Source organism: Pezoporus wallicus, unplaced genomic scaffold (genome assembly GCF_028554395.1).
Source record: "Pezoporus wallicus isolate ANWC-B61680 ecotype Strahan unplaced genomic scaffold, APGP_CSIRO_Pwel_v1 contig_1278, whole genome shotgun sequence".
In the NCBI taxonomy this organism is placed as follows: Eukaryota; Metazoa; Chordata; class Aves; order Psittaciformes; family Psittacidae; genus Pezoporus; species Pezoporus wallicus.
In genome coordinates this window covers 156357-172014 of record NW_026640895.1, presented here as the reverse complement: position 1 = coordinate 172014, position 15658 = coordinate 156357, and positions in this window count along the sequence as shown.

Genomic DNA, 15658 nt, shown 5'->3' with positions numbered 1-15658 from the left:
AAAATTCACCACCTATAAAAAAATACTAGTAAAAAACTATACCTCACATGATATTTATGTCCATTTTAGCCCTAGTGTCATAAGTTCGTCACCACCCATGCCAAAACACTATTTGATAGTCATTTTTAAAAACACTTCAGTTCAACAGGAAAGGCTGAGCAAATGATGTCAGAGATCAGTTATACAGGCATATGTCATCTTGAGGGAAGGTTAAGTAGCCCAAGACAGACATTCACAAAATTAATCTAAAAAGTTATTGCTCACTCAGTGGCTTGCTAAAACAAGGCTGCTTCCCATAAATAGTGTTAGTCTACATGTGACTAATTTTGGGATTGTTATTAGTATTTGTAATGAATATTCAACTCCAGTTAATTAGCATCCAAGCACTGTGAAAGACCCAAGCACAAGATTCAGGATGGGCAGCACAGTCTATCCTGGTGCATGAATACTTGAACTAGGATCTACTGTAGCAAGCTTGAACTAGATCTACTGCACTTCTTACACAAATAAAGATACTTTGGATTTACATGCCTATAAAATAAATAATATATGAAACAGCGATCTAATTTTTATAAGCTTAATCTTGTGCTTTTCTGCTTTAGCATTAAGAAAGTAAAAGCCATACAATTGTGTTGTTTCAGACTGTCAGCATTCATAGAGGACTGACATCCACCCTAGTTACAAGAAGTTCTGAAACTTTCAATACTGATGGTAATGTTGCTCCCTCAGTCTGGAAAAGAAGGAGTGGTATATAACTTAGACTGGCACTAAAAATACGATGTTATTTAGAGGTCAGACAAAGCAATGAGTCTGCATTCAAACACCTGAGGGAGGGTCCCGTTTTCAACCACTCTACCTCTCTGTTTTCCACCCAAAGACCTTGCTTATCCTTCTTGAGACAGCTGATGTTTTGAGGTTTGGTTTTGGGTGTTTTTTGTTGTTTTGGTTTTTTTTTTTACTTTTTTACCCAAACAATACCCTTCAGCTTAGAAAGTTGCAGGCAGCATTATTAGAAAGCATGGGCCATATCTGGCCTTAAGTTTTCCCCATGCAGATACCAAGGGATGGGTGTAGCAACGGTAACAGCAGACAGGAGCCATATTTGTGGCTTGCAAAAAGAGAAGCAGTGGCAGGCTAGATAGAGGATTTCCATCTATCTATGGGACTATCTGTGCTTGGTAGAATACATACAAAATAAAAAAGGCAGATGCACCAACGCCCTACCAGCTGTCCAGAAAGATGGTAATTTGCTAGTACAATATTGTGACAAAAGCAGTTGGAAAGTATGGAGAACGGTTTGACTCCACACCTATAATAATGGTATTACTTAGCATTTACATAGTATGTCTCAGCTGCACAGCTAAAGCTCTTTACAAAAGACAGAGATCATTATCCTGATTTTGCATTTGGGAAATGAGTATGTAGAGAGTTTAAGCCAAAATTTTAGGAGTTGGCTCATTTGGGGTTCTGAAAAAAACAAGGGATCTGATTTTGCAGAGGCTCCAAGCATCTGCAACTTCAGTTAGAATGGCTGGTAACTGCAGGTGCTCATCAACAAGAAAACTGTTTGCAAATGCATCAGGTTGAAGACTTCAGACCCCTGTATCCTAAATTAGCGGACGCTTTTGTGAAAGGTAGACTGGCTGACCTGGCAAAGGTTACTTGTAAAGCTGAAAAACAGGAACAAAACTCAAGTCTCTAGATTCCCATCTTAGATAGTATTATAGAATGAACTTCAGTGTCTTCACCAAAACAAGCTCCCTAAAAAAAGAAAGAAAAAAAGAAAAGGCTTCACTGAAATAACACATGCAATGGAAACATGTTTGGGGTAGGCTTTTTTGTTTCCCTAATAGTATAAAGACAAAGGAATAAAGGGTGAAGCTAAAGGAAGTAGAAGGCTTAATTTAGGATGGAGGATTTACTCTAAAATTTATAACAGGAAGGACAGTAAACTGTAAGAACATAACAATAACATGGTCAGTATACCCAGGCTGAATGATTTAGTATAGCTCCCAAGGACACAACAGCTGCAAAAGCAAGGGACTAGCAAGATCCGAAATGCAATCTAGCTCAGGTAAATGACCAAATTAGCGTGACTATTCTGGCACCAAAGCTGAAGTCAGTTTGATAGGAGTTGGATGGGAGTCGGATGATTATCAGACATCATGGGATATAGGTATCGCTTAATGTTTACAATAATTTCATCACTATCACAAGACACAGAGAGAAAGAAAAGGTGACATTTGCAGAAAATTAAAAAAGATGAGTTCACTAATCCCATTTTAGATTAGAGATTTCCACGTGTCTAAAGGCCATGGAAAAAAATGCAATTATTACATAGAAGGCTGGATCCCAACAAAATTTCCAACCCTGTCCCTGTAATAATAACTACTAATGCCCTTGTTGCAGTTTGAATCTGCTCCAGCATGCAGCTCACTACAGAAAAAGCTTTCTCTGGAGAACAATCTCATAAGGCAGAAGCAGCTGCTCTTGTTCCTCCTGCTCTCCCTCTTCAATTCTTTGGAGTCATGTCACTAAATTTCAAATGATAAGTTTGCTTTATTACTTTAGTTTTCAGTGGAGTTTAGGGACAAGCTGGTAACAAGACTTAGACTTCATACTGTAATGCATGAGAGGACAGACCTGGAGCCAAGGCCCAGCCCTGCTTCCTTCCAACCTTAGAGTTGTTTAACTAATAAAATTAATTTGCCTTTTTAAAATTTAAAATAAAGACAAGATGTTTCAATTTTTTTTTCAGTTACCGACATTGGCAGAAATGATGGGATGGTATTTGTATGCTGATTGTTCTGGTGAAAATCCAAACTGCAGATAGTCTGGCCTGATGCCAGTCTGAGTTGCTTCATTTCTTCTTTTCCCTGAACACAATACAGGAAAGATAGCTTCTCGACATCAGTGGCTGGGCCAGAAATTTAAAGAACTGGAAGTATAAGAGAGAAAGTGAAGACGTGGCAGAGAGCAAAATACCCATCTCACCACAGTTGCCACACTGGCATTAAAGTATATTGTTGATTTCATATAGCACCAATAATTATAATTATTTTTGCAGTCTTATAACGTCTGTTTTTTAAACCTTGAAACAGTTCACATTTCAGTTTGTTGTCATTTTTTCAGCTATTTATCAAAAAGAAAAATGCAGACTTACTAAATCTATACGTCCACAAAACAGCAAAACGACAACAGATTAATCCCGTAACATACCATCAATTCTCAGCTTTACAAATCAATAACTAGACTGCCGAACACAGCAACTATAACAAAAATAACACCATAGCTGTAAAGTCCTAATCTACTTTTCTAGGAGGATATGTTAAGGTCTCCTCCTCAGAGCTTTGAGGTAGATGTGCCTAGCCATGGTCTTAAGTGAGCCTCTCAAGAGGCTGAATGTCTTCAAAGCCAAAAAGAAATTATGTATTTGAATAAAACCTAGAAATTTAACTTCATGAGAAAGATTACAGGAGACAGAAAAGAAAATCAGTCTTTCTTTACAGTTCAGTCACATCAAACTGAAGCAAGTCCTGTCTGGTTCATGGCTTGTCCTAGCTCTCCTGCACCTGACTAGCTGCTCCTCACTGCAGTGGGTTGTTTTTCCAGTTGTGTTTGAGTTGCAGGCTTTCCTGCTGCAACTTTCTCATTTCCTTTTGCTTATTGCTTCAACTTTTTTCCCAGATCTTCTGTTCCTGAACAGGTTAAATAATTTTTCATGCGAAAACTCCCTCTTTTCCTTTTGTGACCACTGTTATTGAAGGAGCATAACATAGAAAACAAAACAAAACAAACAAAAAATATATAAGTGCAGGCACTATCCATCCCACAAAGGCAAACCAGAAAGGAGAAATATAAGTCTTAACAGTTTTAGATACAACCTTTGACCTTTGGCCACAGACCTCATATAGGGTGTGCCTATATTAATTACTGATGTATGGCACAAGAAGAGAAGAACTGTGATTTGATTTGCTGCAGGTTGCAATGTTTCCAGAACTGCCTCTTTACATTAACCTCTTAACTAGGGGCTAGTATCTAGTCCTCTGTGTCTACAATGCAGGCATGTAGGCTAACTGCTAGGGAACCTTGCAGCCGCATTGCAAGTGGGGTGCTCTTGACATTTCCCTGCTTTCAGTCTTAGTTCTAGCGGGAGATTAATTTCTTTGGTTGTACCAGCAGTCCACTTATCTGCATATGACACTATAGACAAAAGCCAAATTTTTGCTTAAAAAGATCTCCTCAAAAACTCAAATTTACTAGACACAGCCATCCCCCAACAGACTAGACTACAAAATCACACTGGTCATGAAAAATGGAAAGAGAGCAGAGTCTTTATCTTAACCTTGCCTGTTTCCAGACTACTTGGACACCAGGCATTGGGAGTGAAGAGGGTATGTATTGGGTCTGCATGGCAAATTTTTGGTAACGGGCAGGGTGGGCTACAGGTGTGACTTCTGTGAGAAGCTGCTAGAAGCTTGCCCTGTGTCTGAAAAAGCTAAAGCCAGCTGGCTCCAAGAAGGACCTGCTGCTGGCCAAAACTGAGCCCACCAGTGACAATGGTAGCATCTCTGGGATAACGTATTTGGGAAGGAGAAAAACCTCCTGTGTAGCAGCAGCTGAAAGAGAGGAGTGAAAATGTGTGAGAGAAACAACTCTGTGGACACCAAGGTCAGTGAAGGAGGGCAGGTGTTCCAAGCGCAGAAGCAAAGATCCCCCTCCAGCCCATGGTGCAGCCCATGGTGAGGCAGCTGTGCCCCTGAAGCCCATGATGGCCCATGGTGGAGCAGATTCCACCCACGGCCATGTAGCACCCCACACCAGAACTGGTGGGTACTCAAAGGAAGCTGTGACCTCATGGGAAGCCTGCACTAGGGCAGGACCTCTGGCCCCATGGAGAGAGGAGCCCACACTGGAGCAGATTTACTCTGCAGGACTTGTGACCCTGCGGCACACCCATGCCTGTTCCTGAAAGACTGCACCCATGGAAGGGACCCACGCTGGAGTAGTCTGTTCCTGAAGGACTGCACCCCATATAAGGGACCCATGCTGGGGCAGTCTGTTCCTGAAGGACTGTGCACATGAAAGGGATCCACACTGGAGAAGTTTGTGGAGGTCTGTCTCCCATGGGAGGGACCCCCTGCTGGATCAGGGAAAGAGTGTGAGAAGGAAGGAGCAGCAGAGACAATGTGTAATGAGCTGACTGTAACCCCCCTTCCCCATCACCCTGTGCTGCTGGGTGGTTGGAAGTAGAGAATTTGTGAGTGAAGTTGAGCCCATGAAGAAGGGAGGGGTGTGGAGAAGGTGCAGTAAGATTTGGGTTTATTTCTCATTTTCCTATTCTGATTTGATTGGTAATAAATTAAAATTAGTTTTCCTGAGTCAAGTCTGTTTTGCCAGTGACAATAATTGCTGAGTGACCTGCCTGTCATTATCTTGACCCACGAGTCTTATGTTACGTTTTCTCTCCCCTGTACAGCTGAGGAGGGGGAGTGACAGAGCAGCTTCGATGGGTGCCTGGCATCCAGCTAAGGTCAACCTACCACAGGATAGTAAAAGAGATCATGTGTAAGTACTTATGTAGTAACGAACACAATCACAAACAAATGTGCACTTTGCAAATAGAAAGACAGGTAATAAACCTTTTTTGCTGTGATATTCCAACTGGTTCTGCCCATACCCCATCTGTCCATAATTAAAACCCCACACTCATAAATGAATTTATCAAAATTCTCTGGTGATTCACTTAAGTATTTTGGTAAAGGTTTCCCATTCTTTGCCTCTGGAGGAGAAACATATCCAAGGAATACACAATACTCATCTGAGCTCTTACAACAGCTTCTCAGCAGAATTTCATGCTCAGATTTTCTAGATTGCAATCTGATTTCCTTTTATAAAACAGAAAATCACTTGTTTTCTCTCTGGAAGGTGGTCAAGACAGACACATTTATCAAACTGCTTTGTTCTAGTCAGTCTCAGAGATTTTAAAAAAATGGATGGCTCAGAACCCTGTGGAGAGCAACAGCTGCTCTGTGATGCAGCCTCACAAGGGAGCAAGGAGATTCCAGCAAGCCAGGGGTGGAAGTTCAGGGTGGGTAAAATGAGATATCTCAAAAAATAATTAAGATACTTATCCCTCTAGTAGAATTAGGATCTTTAACGACTACAAGTTGCTAAGATACTAAGCCTGGACATAAACTACCGTCCAAAACGCAACATTTGCAAAAACAGATGCCTCGCAAAGCCCTGCTGGGTCAGGTGTACTGTTACAGGGACAGAAGTGGCACAGTTAAAATGCAAAGAACAGTCAGCTCTTGGAAGCTTTAATACCTAAGCAGCTATTAATTGTGACCTGGCAGACTATGTGTGTGTAATGATGTGTTTGTTATTACTTAATATAAATCACTTATTTTTTCCTTGTTTCTTAAGAATTACCAAATAACTGACACCGATATTTATTAATTTTAATTACAGAGCCAACATATTTCCAGGGAAAGTTGTCATTCATAAATATAAAACTAAATATATTACTGAGTACAGGAAATGAAGTAGTATTTAATTACCAGCAATTGCGATAAGTAATTGTCAAGTGCTAACAGCCACTACTACAAGTCTCATATAAAATGGAAAAATTCATGTGTTGTTACTAATAATTTAATTTACTAATGGTTCACTTTTGCACTCTACTTAGAAAAGAGTATCAAATAAATATAATCATTCCTTTACACAATGAAAGCTGGGTGAGTACAATACCTTGAGGCTGCAAATAAGAATAAATAACACTGCAGCTGAGAATAATTCATATAAAGCTTGAATATGTGCAGTTGAAATCAATATAGAACTTTAATCAATTTCACTGATGACTTGAACAGTGAGACTTATCCTCCAGAAAACATTCTAAGCTACCACTACTTATGATAACAGTAATAACTGTTACTAGTTCAACACTGTCGTGGTTTAAACTCAGTCAGCCATGCCGTCTCTCTCTCACTCCCCCCTCCCTTGACCACAACTGTTTGAGTGTGACCATCTGGACAATTCTTTATACATGCTTCTCTAATTTAGAGGAAAGGGTATTATGTGGGACAGTGTCAAATGCCTTACACAAATCCAGCTAGATGACGTCAGTTGCTCTTCCCTAATCTCCACGTTATTGTAAACATTATGACACAAAGGCTATCATCTGGAATTTAGGGGAGTGTGAAAGACAGGAACCACATGGAAATTATTAGTGAAATGTAAGGCATTTCTCCCTCTATGTCATTGATTCATAGGCAGCCACCCAGTACCAGTGACTTGTGAAGGTAAAACCAATGACTCATCTTTATTTATACCATCTCAAGAATGAAATTATCTCACACTCTGGATGTCATGACTGGAACCCTCTCCGGAATTTCAAACCTCAGAGGGACCAGACTACTTTTCTTCTACAGATAGCACTTCCAAACCATTACTGCAGACACCAGTCCTGTGATGTACATACATTGCAGTAAATGGTCTTTCATACAAATTTTACCTCAATGTTCTTATTTACATGATCTTTTAAAGACATTAACAAATGTATTTTTCTAGTTATGCTTCTATGGGGTTTCTATGCACCAAAAGACATGTAGCATCTGGCTAGATACTAACGCAAATTCTTTTTCCACAGGGCCAATGCAGTTTACAAAATAGTCTGAACTTTGAACTTCACCAGCTCAGCAGTCTCATCTGCACACTTTCTGAGGTTGGTGACAGAATTTACAATGTATATTCAATATCTAATTCTCAAAAATACCCAAACAGGTCTAAGCAAAACCAGTTTTCTCATACATAAGTTCAGGAATAGCTGCCTGTTAGGGGCAATTTCAAACCAAATTATTGTTTACCAGAATGAACAGCACAGGTGATTTTGAAGGAAAAAAATCTTTCAATGAATTTATATTAAAAAGTTTTTTTCTAGCCTTTCCTTGGAATGGAATAATTCTTATGCTCAAACAAAGAAGTTAAGTTAATCACCGAAAAGTTAAATAATTCAAAAAAATCTTTTCAAGTACAACATTTAGGAAGGAGTGTAAAAATGAAAGGTTGAAATAGAAATATGTATGACTGCTTTTTCTGCAATGAAATTCAGTTTATTAATAAAGTTCAGTGCCTGTTATGCCTTTCAAGTAGCAAAGTGTAAATGTGAAACACAAGTTTCTTTCACTTCCAAACAGAAGTCAAGATAGTGTGTGAAACAATATGTAATTGCTAACAGCATTTGATGTGATGATACGATGATATGAAATATCCAATCCACTTGTGTTAACTGTTTAAGCCTATCATAGGGCTCTTCGGATATGCTTTCCAGGTATGTTTTAGGAAAAGCAGGCACAAAACACTCTGTCTCTTTGCTTCTGAGGTGCTCTAAAGTGCAAACACTGCAATCATTTTTCCAGACTCTCCCATATCCCTTGCACCCATCTAGAAGAGGAGCAAGAGAGAAGAGTACTAACCTGATTTCCTAAACTTAGGCAATAGTGATGCATCTTTTTGCTAACTCTCTCTTATCCATAAATTTTCAGTCCAGAGTCCAATTTCAATTAAAATTTGCAGAAGCAGAGCTCTCAAAGATATTAAATCCCTGTGAATTTCATTAAAATTGCATAACTAAAAGACAGACGCTAAAATTTCCATCATCAAATGGAAAGAGCACAGAACGGTTTTTAACCTTTTTCAATATCAAATAATCTACCCAGGGGAGCAACACAATCAGTGGTAACTGATCTTTTGCGTGTTTGTATCTCACAGTGAACTGACACTCTGGTCAATGTATCCAAGAATTACAACAGGTACTCAGCTCTTATTAGCCACAGGAGAATTCACAGCTGTGAGCACCACTGAGTGTTCCTTGACTGTGGCAAAATCTTTAGTGAGTTTATGCCATTTATCATACATCAGAGAATATGTGTTCAAGATTTGCTCGTGCTGGCAGCACTCATTGTGGAGCCTCTAGCATCTAATAAAGTGGCAATGCAAACTGAAGCTCATTTTCCACAGAATTTTCGTAACCTCTCTCATTCTGACACTCTTTCTCTCCTTTCTTTTAGGTGAAGTATCAGATGTTTAATAAAGCATGAGCTCATCTTGCAATCAGAGTATACTTTAGTTAAATTTCTCCTTCACCTAGAAGAGAAATCCACATGAATCTTTACCAATTGCGGTTGCTTTTTAGGGAAGAAGATGTTTTCAGGGAGGTGAGCACCAAAAGTACTCAAACTATTATGTATGAAATGATTTATAACATCATAGCTTTTATAATGATTGAAATGCTACACTAAGATTCAGAAAGACCTGCGTACAAAATTCCAGTGATTTCTAGACAGATATATATGCAACACACAATCCCCTGAGGTCTGTGAAGTTGTGAATGGCAACCAGTCCAAGTTCTTCACAGCACCTGATTTCCTCACAGCTGCTAGGTAAGAAGCAAAAGAGCTTTTTTGACATGATATAATAAAATTTCTGCCAATTGTTTGTTAGGGTTTTTTTATCTTTTAGACAGAAGTATTCATTTTGCTTATTCTGACAAACTCTTTGGTCCTATCATATTTCTTGTTAGCAATATGATGCAGAATGAATCCATGGTCCTCTGCATGAGAGCTATATAGGAAAGAATTTTCTTCTTTTCAAAAATGCAATTTCTATATTAAATGAAGACCCCAAAATTTCTTTGGAACTGCACTTTTCACCCTAAAAATATAGCCTGCAAAGAAATCCTCCCAGTTTACAGGACATTGTCTACTAACTGTATTAATCACTTTTTAAATTGAGCCCTTAGGCAACATATGGTGTGAATTACTTCTCACCTCTGTAATTCTTTTAATCAGCATAACACCACTGACAACAATGAAATAACCTAGTTAAAATAAGAGGAGAATGAAGTCTATGTGTTCTTACAATCTGATTAACAGTTTGAAAATCCTGAGGTTTACTATGAATTCAGCCCTGTTGACTATATGCTGCTTAAAAGATGTAGCCTCATTTTTTTCAGTTGCATATTACAAAATTAATACACTTCCTTATCTAGGTATGGTGAACACTTGTTCTCTTGCCAAGCTAATTCTAACTTTGGTACATGTGACAGTTCAAGCAAAAAATTCTGAAACTCTGCCAAAGTCCTGAATTGCAGAGAATGAAATTTTATGCTTAAAGGATTCCATTAACTTTTGTCTGGTTTGCTTTTTTTCCCATTTGTTTTCAACAGCCACTAATAGCAGAAATTACAAAAAAAAAACCAAACAAAAAACCAAACCCAAAACCAGGAAAGACTATTCTCTGAATATATTGGACCTGATTTAGAGCTAAATCACTTAAAAGCTTCCAAATTCTTGAAATTTCCCCAGAAGTCTCTGGGTTTCTACAGAAATACTAGGTATAGATAATCCTTAATCAGATTTATGCCTAATTTCAACTGCCTTTGAAAAAAGCACATTACCTTGTAAAATAATTAATAGCAAAAGAGCAATTTCAACAATTAGGTGAAGCACTTTACATATCCTGAGGCAATCTACAGACTTATTTATGTATTACAAGTTAGATCTGTCCATCATAAGAGGGAAATATTTGCCAAGCATGACTTCTCACTTCTAACAGCTAAACTGACAGGCCAGTGACCTATACTAAGGTTTATTTTTTTCATTTCTTCCTTGAAGACTGAAATCAAAAGGATAGTGAGTATCCACTATGTGAAGATGGTGGTTGTTGGATGAGTAGTTTTGGATTGGGATTTAAAAAGAGAAAGAAAAGCGAAGCAAAGAGAAAAAAGGAAAGAGAAAAGTAAAGAAGGGAAGGGAAAGGTAAGGGAGAGGGAGGGGAGGGAAAGGTAATGGAGAAGGAGGGGAGGGGAGGGGAGGGAGATAACTGAAATTGCAAATTGTTTTCTTATGTAACTTGTTCCCCAAGGGCATTGCTGTGATGCTCTATCACAATACTATGGAATAACCTGTAGGGTTTCTGCTGCTTCCAAGACAAACCACTCTGTAGTTTAGCACAAGCCTTGGATGTTCACAATTTAAGTCAAGCCGTTCACAGGCTGAGAATTCCTAAAAGAAAATTTAGCAGTTTTTCTATTTGTGTGTGTCAGTTGGAGACACTGATTAGTAAATCCCTATACAAATCCTACCCATGCAGTAGAGCAGAGGAAGGTTTCACAGTGCATATCTCCTACATTATTGTGAAAATCAAGTAGAAATTAAATGAAAAGGGTTTGTCTTCAATCTTGAGTTGATAATCCATTACAGAAAATAAATCCTTGCACTCTGTTGTGAAAATGCTTGAGACAAACACATTTCTGAGTAAGAATTGTTTCTCTCATGAAAGTAATTTAATGTATGTATCCTCCAGTAACGCACATTGTTTTAAGCTACATTACTGGACAGTCAACTCCTGTACTGATCATGACAGCACCAAAGGCAGAAGGGAAAAGCAATAAATTGTGTGTGTGTTTAATTACTTGGTACCATATAAATCCGCTTTCCTAACAACTAATGACAGTCACCTCACCTATGATTCATGAACAGCCTAGAACTGAGAAAATTTTCAGAAAAACCCAGGACACATCTATGTTTCACAGTGAAACAAGGTGAGCTATTTGTCTGACCCATGTCTTGATCCACTTATATAATGGGATTTCAGTGGTGTCAGTAGTTTAGACTGCTCTGGGCTGTAACAAACCTCATCTGCATGGTGCTACCTGTTACATACTCACTCATGAAAGCAGTGGGCCAGATCAGCAAAGAAAGAATAGGGACTCCAGCAAAAACTTGGTCATCTTTTTGGCCATGGCAATAGTAAGTTTGATCACCCGGTGTGCCCAAAAATAGCTACCCTGACTCATCATGTTGAGGAGACATCTGGATCAAATAACTGCATACTAATAAGAATCCCAAATGTATATGTGTGTATATACTCCTTCTCTGAACTAGACTCTTCAGGAACATATCTCCTGCACAAAAAAAAAAAACAAGGGAACCTAGCCTTCACAGTTTGGTGCCTTATGTTAAAGAAAAATCAACACGCTTCTCATTTAACCAGTACACATTTTTAGATTACATTCTCTTCCATCGCCCTTTCTAATGAGACCTCCTACCATGATACTCACAATTCATACCCAGAAGTATATAAACACTCCAATTTCTGGATACCTTCAATATTTTATTTTTTCCTGTTTCCTGCTGTTTGCAGATGGTATTCTATGCTGACACTGTGAAGTTTGCACAGCTAGACCTATAAAACTATTACATGTATACAAAAGCCCAAGATTAGAAAGAACAAGTTTAGCAGTGTTTGCATGTGAAGTGTACAAAACTCTCTACAAAATGAGAATATGTAAATTTTAATTGACATAAGTTTGATAGATTTCTACCACTATATCTCATATAACTGTAAATGACCAGGCTTTCAGCTCTTGAGGACATTCAGATTGAAACAATACTAAGATCTCTTGATCTATTGATAGCAGGGTGCAACTGCCTGATAATTTGATTGTACAAATGCCACACAGTGAAAGGTTTTGTTTCCATTGATGCAAGAAAGGAGCCACATATGCAGATCTGGTTGGCGCAGAACCTTCTAGGAAGAATGAGGCTGACTTACTGTATGCCAATGAGCAAATAAGGAATGATTAATCATGCTGGGAAATCACTAATCTACGGTTAATTTCAGAAAAGTTTTCAATGTCAGATAAAACTAAGGATATGTGAAACTCATGTACTGGAACTGGTGTGTGACTTTATGAAACCCATGTAATTTTACAATAGCAAGTTTAGTTCTTCAGTATTTGACTATGGATTATAAACAACAAGAAAAAAAACACAAAAGTCATAAACAAGCCTCTTAATGTGTTTTTACAGGGTTAATGACACTTCCCAGTATAAAGAACAGATTCAAGATTATTTGGCAGAAGAGAAAAATGTAAAATTATGTGCAAAATAGATTTTAATCAAATTCAATGATTTTCATACAATCTTAAAAAGCAGTCTGAGGTACCACATACGAGTTTTTCCGACCCTTGTTTTACATACAGTTAAAATAGTCAGATTTTCTAGTGGAACAGCAAAGCAAGATTTTTATTTGACCAGTCTACTCTGTCACTACAGTCAAATCTTAACTGGAAAAAATAGTAATTTCCATATTTTGCTAAGCTGATATTTACTGGAACCATTTCTGCTAAAAACATTTGATATGGTTAAAACTCATTTCATCTTGCAACATTTTCTCTAATGGAAACCTTCAACTGGTAGTTACAAATCTCAGAGAATTTTCTTTTGCTGTCTTAGCCTTCTTTTCTTCCCCAAGTACTCCGACCCTTGGAACACATTTTCCAGCATCAAGTTTTGCCATACATAACATTTTAACAATTTTGTCAGGGCGCTGGAGCATCTATCCTGTGAAGATGGAGAGCTGAGCTTGTTCAACCTGGAGAAGAGAAGGATCTGGGGTGATCTTATAGCAGCCTTCTAGTACCTAAAGGGGACCTACAAGAAATCTGGAGAGGGACTTTTCACAGGGGCCTGTAGTGACAGGACAAGGGTGAGTGGCTTTAAACTGAAAGAGGGGAGATTTAGATTAGACATTAGGAAGAAATTATTCGTTATGAGGGTGGTGAGACACTGGTAGAGGTTGCTTAGAGAAGCTATGGCTGCCCCATTCCCGGACGTGTTCAGTGTCAGGTTGGATGGGGCTTTGAGGCACCTGGTCTAGTGGAAGGTGCCCCAGTCCATGGCAGGCTGAAACTAGATGAGCTTTAGGGTCACTTCCAACACAACCCATTCTATGATTCTGCAATTCTATGAAATTGCAAGTAGTCATTACAACCCCGTGGTTTTAGAATGGCCTTGAAGGTGCCCTGTATTAGCCTGGGCAGTATCAAACCCCTGGCCAAGATCAGGAATGAATTTAACATCTACTTTTATCTATCTTCATTCCTCACATGTACTCTGGGTTTGAAGGTGGAGGACTACCACTCTGGAAAATGCACTTCTGCAGGACTTTAGCACATCCTTAGATCTCCAAGTTTATGACAGTACCACTCTAGATAACTGCCTACAGAAAGATGGACAAAAGCACATTTTACAGTGACTGGTAAAGACAAAACTTGTGTATTTTGCAAAAGCTTTCATTTTTAATGAGCTATTCACTTTCTGTATTCATTTTATTTAATAGCTTAGCCTCCTAACTCTCTCTTCACTCTGGTAGTGAATTATTTTCCAGAAATAATAGGGAATTTTAAGCATCATCATGTTGCTGGTATTGTCACTTGAAAATGTGGGTTGCAATCACCTCATCACCCCATCCTGGTTTGCTCATTAGTGGAACTCTGTATGGAAAACCTCTAAAGATCATTACTACTGTAGTCTAAAGCCAATGTGCCAGCATAATGAAAAACAATTCAGCAGTTCCCTATGCTCTGTTAGTCGTGTTTGTCATAAATGAGTTGTGGAGATTTGGAGTGAATGATCCATACCATATTGAACCGTCCTTTTTATCGCTGACAATTGAAGGTGACTGAAAAGCTGGGTCAGTGTCAGACTGTATCTAATTGGAAACCTTTCCTCATTAACGCTCGATGTTGACTTGTATTAGTTGATGAAATTAGGACCACAGTGGAATGGATTTTATTACACAGAATGACTGGTTGAGCTCTCTTCCATTTCAATGTTTTTTTAACCCCACCCCTGGCTGCTGGGAAAGGAGTCCAGAAGCAAGGGAGTTGGGAGTGATACAGGATTAAGAGGAAATTGAGTAAAAATGTCAATGCCTCTCAGGAAATTGAAACCATGTGCATACTTATGCCACATTTACTTCAGCAAATCTTTTGTGAAAATACTTTCTTATAGATCATCTGGGGTTATGTTGTGGGTTTGAATCAGAAGTACGGGACAAATGTTTCCCAGGTAAAAGGGAAATGGCAAATTTGGGGGTGGGGAGGCAGGGGGAAAGGCTTGTTTTCTGAAAAACAAAAATTAGGAAATACTTATTCATGGTTTAGATAGTCATATTTGCAATAACAGAAATGTAGCAGTACCCCTAACTCTGAATAAACCATTTCCTTGTTTATCAGCTGCTGAAAAAAATCTGTTAATGAAAGGATACTAAGACAAATCCATTATAATAAAAACATGAAATATGACTGCATAAGCCTACAGAAAATATGCAGGAGTCATGCTATAAAGTTAGATAACACACAATGTACTAAATTTTTCACATTTTATGACTTTAAAAAAAGCAGTAATATTTACAAGCTCATTTTAGGAGTAAATTATTGCAGCTAAATTGATCATAGGAAAGTCTGATGTAGGATCATGATGCCTATAGACTCAAATTGAGGTAAATTCTTTCATTACAGAAGGATGGAGTGGGAAGGGATGCTGTCACAAAAACTCTGTTAAATGATCTTGGTCTCAAACTCTAAACTCCTCTTAAACATAGTCTTTATATATATATATAATTTCAGCAACAATTCATTCAAATTGAATACACAAGGGTTAGGCTGCTTTCAGCTCCTTACAGCATACCCTTAAAGCCCGTAATTCACTGCTAATTATGGACAGAACTGCAGAACATACTGGAACTGAGATTTTTAAGACGTAACCTAAAAAGAGAAAGAGCTTTCTTTTCAAGACACTTGTATGAA